General features: G+C 42.7%; 1 pseudogene; it reads right to left on the bottom strand.

The window, feature by feature from the left end:
• Window positions 1-845: 845 nt before the first annotated feature.
• On the bottom strand, window positions 846-4,277 carry LOC118575036 (annotated as a pseudogene).
• Window positions 4,278-4,691: the final 414 nt, after the last annotated feature.

Raw genomic sequence — 4,691 nt, 5'->3', positions numbered from 1 at the left:
GAGCAGCCATGGGGACTGGGCCTTCAACCTGTGTGATCTGGTGTTATTTCCAGGCAGGTAGCATCATAACTAAGCTGGATTAGAAGACACTGTCTAGTCTGCTGTAGAGTATTTACTTGCTTGTTGGAGAGAAATCCATCACACATTTGGGGCTCAGAAGATTTTTTTGAGTTGATTTGCACAGTGTAAGACTATAGGACAAACTCAAAACCTATTCCCTTACCCTTGAAGGATATACAGAAGAAAGATGAATTCATTAAAATAGTGTTTAAACTGGGTGTGGTGATGCATGCCTAGTTTTTGAATTGAGGAGGTTGAGGCAGGAGGGTCATGAGTTAGAGGTCAGCCTGGGCTACATACCAAGAACGTACTGAATGTACTGAGAACATTGACTCAAAACATGTCCCCCCACTCAAAAAGTCTTAAGGATATTTCATTTACAAGGAGAAAACAAGCTGAGCTGTTTTGATTATAGGAGATAGAGTCTGGGAGCCAGCCTTACCAGCTCAAGCACTGAGTACTCATGTCCCGTCATTAATAGTAATAAAGGAATTCCAGAATAACAACTTTGAGTAAAACTTTATATTCCAAATTACTTTACTAACACAATAGGAGTGTTTTACTAGCTACATTGAATATACGGATTTGCTTTAGTTAAATAATAAATGACATAGAGGTAGTTTTTTTTTTTTTTCTTTTACAAACATGCCGCCAATGTTTTAATAGAATCTGGCTTTTCTTTAAACTGTCTCTTTCACAGTCAAAACAAAGAAACAAAAAGTTGCTGAAACCACTTAATAAACTTACAAACTTGAAAAATTAAACACTTCAGTTAGGCAATAAAATTCATATTATGAAAGCAATATATTCTAAATTTCAAAGATGTGACAAGTTCTGTAGAATCTCTCTCATCAGAAGATGGAAGCTTTCAAACTGCATGATCTTCTTGCCAGGTAGGGCTAGGGCATCAGTCACTAGTTTGAGGTTGAATCCATTTCAAGGCATGTCTTGGTGGTACAGTAATGGTGGGGTGATAAAAATGTGCAGTCTGGTCTTGTACACTGAGTATTAAACCTACAGTGTTTTGGGTGGTAGAAGGGACATTGCATTTTCTTACAAGCTGGGAAGTATCGGCAGAGCTGCCCATTAGAAGATGGTGCTGGTGATGGGACTACTGGTTTTGAAGTCAGTACTGGAATTCTTCTACTCATGTGAGTGAAGGGACAATCTGGTTTAGTACACTTTGCATCATATTTACAATTTGGATGCACAAAGAAACATTTTTCAGCAAATTTACAATTGGGAAAGGCTTTGCAAGGTGAAATGGGATGATGGTACACACACTCGTCCCCATTTTTACAAGCAGGCCAGTACTTGCAGCGCTCCAAAAGCTTCTCTGGTTTTTGTGCCACGCTCAGGTCAGTCATCTCAGCATTGGAAAAGCTACCATCTGGGTCCTCAAGCTGCCTGCTCATCAAATGCAACTGCTGTGGGTGGAGGAGGCCTCTGAGTCCCTTGTGTGAGGCTGCAGTTTGGTTTACGGATTTCATTCCATCAAAGCACATCTCCTCCTCTTGATCTGACATGTATCCTGGGGGGTTGGAGACACCATCCAGCATCACCATAAACTTGGACTTGCAGGTTTATCTGGTTGTACAAGATCTCGTGTCTGCATAAGGTGTCCTGAAAGTACCCGAAGGGCATCTGCAGTCTTCATCCCCGACTGCTGGTTTGGTGTCGCTACTATTTCCTCAGACAGCTTTGGCTCCTTCAGAATAAGTCATCTTGTGTCTGCATGGACCATGGATTCCACGTAATAGTAATCTGGACTCATCTCCATTGTCTCTACCATTACTGGGTCGACTTGCAGTCGGGATAATCACTGCCTCTGCGGAGTGCCTTGAAGTTTCTCTGTACCGTCTGCTTTGCTTCCTCTTCTTTAACGGGGTGACTTATTCTGGGGGCCCTGCTTTGCCCCTGGACCATTTCTGCTAGCAATTCTTCTTGAGAAGTTCGAGTCCTGGGAGCAACTGGAAGTGTCTGATTCTGTGGAACTGCAGAATGGATAGTTGTTTTTGTTACAGACTCTTGAGCTTCAGAGATAGCCTTCAAAATTAGATTCTTGTTAGCTTGTTTAGAAGGTGGAAGAGAAGGTCTCCTCTCAGGCTTTGCTGGCACCGACAAACTGCTGGACAAACTTCTTATCCGGGAGCCATAATCCTCATCTTCCTCCTCCTCTTCTCCATCATGACTGAATCTTTTTACTTTTACAACTGAACTTACCACAGGCAACTTTCTCTTCCGAAAGTTTTCATCCTCAACACTCATCTTATCCAAGCTGTTTCTGAAGAAGGGGCTGTAAGTGTCGTCTATGCTGCTAAGCACTTCCGGTTCACACAGACATCCTGCTTTGTAGACTTGGCAGCGAGAGCACGGCTTTGCTGCTGCTGAAGTTGCAGCCTATTTAACTGGGTACCAGAGTCTGCATTTCTACTTGCAGGTGGTCGGTAAATTTCAATAGAAGGGCGAGAAGAACCATATGGAAGTGTCACTGTAGGTTTTTTCTGAGATAAGGGATTCTCCTGCACAAAATTGAGATCTTCATCGATGAGATCATCCGGTTCTGGCTTGATATCAATCACATCTTCAGAAGGTGCTGGCTCCCTCAGAGGTTTCACTGTTGGCATTAGCCAGGTTGAAGCTCCATCATCATAAGAATGTCTGACATTAGTGGATTTCTGCTCCTGTGAACTTGTAGAAACTCTGGAATCTCTTTTCTCAGGCCTAGAGTTAGAAATGGCAAGGGGAGGGACTGCAGCCTGGTGCCTTCTCTCATCTCCCCGACTAAAGCTGCTCTTGTTTGAAGGCACGGTACTATCAAAAATGCTGGTGTCTGTAGACTTTAGACTAGATGGCTCAGTTGTAACAGAGCGAAGATTATCTAATGCACCATGGAGCCATACGGTGAATCGAATTGTGTTGTTCCCTAGAAACAGGGACAGGTCCTCTGTCATTTGGTCCTGACTTTTCTTGTTGGCCACCATCACCATAATGTAATCAGGAAGTTCTTCATCCATGTAAGCTCCTAATTCTTGCAATTTCCCCTTAATGGCACTCCGGATCTTGCTGCTGATCTCGGTGCCGATTTCCATGGCTCGGTGGCGGGCGGCCGGGCGAGCACTGCATGGCGCTTCGCTTACCTGGAGCCCGCCACCAGCTGCCACCCTGCATCCTCTCCCCCTGCCCACCACCGTTTTTAGCTAAGTATTGATGAGTAAAACAGAAAACAAAGATAAATTAATGGAAGGGAGACTAGAGAGAAGAAAAATGAAATAAAGCAAAAATTAAAGCCAGAACTTAAGACTGTAAGTTACAGCTAAAGAAATAAAGTGAGCATAGACAAAGTTGAATTTTTTCCATAATTGCCATAGTTTGAGGCAACCAAGATGTCATTCAATAGGCAAATGGTACATGTATACATGGAATAGTATTCAGCCTTAAAAAGAGACTACTGAACCATGAAGGCTGATCTGAAAAGGCTGTATACTGTATGATTCCATCTAGGATACTAGGGAAAGGTAAAAACTGTGGAGACAGTAATGTGTAACGTGTTGTCAAGCCAGAAGTGACAGGGACTCATTCCTAACCTCAGCACTTGGGGATGAGGCTGGAGAACTGGGGAATATTCAGGGCCAGCCTGAAGAATCAGCAAAGCACAGACTTCTGAGGCGGTGAAACTGTTCTGTATTTACTATAATGATGGAGTTATGCTGTTACTGTACACATTGGTGAAAAAATCTATGGAGTGTAACCTATCAAGTATGAGTCCTATTGTAAACTATGGACTTTGGTGGTGATGACATGTCAGTGGGGGCCATCAGTTATAACTAGTCTATACCCCTTTGGCATGGGGTGGCAGTAGGGCCAGAGAAAAGGGCTCTCCCAACTCTCTTATCAGTTTTGCTGTGAATCTAAAACTGCTTTAAAAATTAATAAAGAACATGTTGTTTGGTAGATTTCAGCTATAACTAAATATGTCGATTTCCTTCAAATTCAAAGGTATTATAAATATGAATACCAAATTCTTTTTTTTTCCAAGGAAAGATAGGTTTACTCTAACCTCCAGTTCAAAGGTACAGTCCATCTTAGTGGGTGAGGCGTTGCATCAGGAGTGTTAAGTGGCAGGTCACATCGAATCTGCAGTCAGAAATCAGAGATAGATGAATGCTGGTCTTCTTTCTTCTTCTTCTTCTTCTTCTTCTTCTTCTTCTTCTTCTTCTTCTTCTTCTTCTTCTCCTTCTCCTTCTTCTTCTTCTTCTTCTTCCTTCTCTTCTTCTTCTTCTTCTTCTTCTTCTTCTTCTTCTTCTTCTCCTTCTCCTTCTCCTTCTCCTTCTTCTTCTTCTTCCTCCTCCTCTTCCTCCCCCTCCTCCGCTTCAGCTTCCTCTTCCTCTTCTGCTTCTTCTCCTTCTCTTTTTTTTAGATTTATTTTTTTACCATTTCCTATTGTGTGTCTCTGTGTGTGGCATGTGTATGCAGGTGTCCACAGAAGCCAGAAGAGAGTGTTCTATTTCCTAGGGCTGACGTTATGGATAGCTATGATCTAACCCATCATGGGTGTTGGAAACTGAACTGTAATCCTGGTGCTCTTCACCTGCGAGCAGTCTCTCCAGCTTCATCCTTTTTTTCCCTTA

This window comes from Onychomys torridus, unplaced genomic scaffold (genome assembly GCF_903995425.1).
Source record: "Onychomys torridus unplaced genomic scaffold, mOncTor1.1, whole genome shotgun sequence".
In the NCBI taxonomy this organism is placed as follows: domain Eukaryota; kingdom Metazoa; phylum Chordata; class Mammalia; order Rodentia; family Cricetidae; genus Onychomys; species Onychomys torridus.
This window is presented reverse-complemented; position numbering and strand designations above follow the sequence as displayed.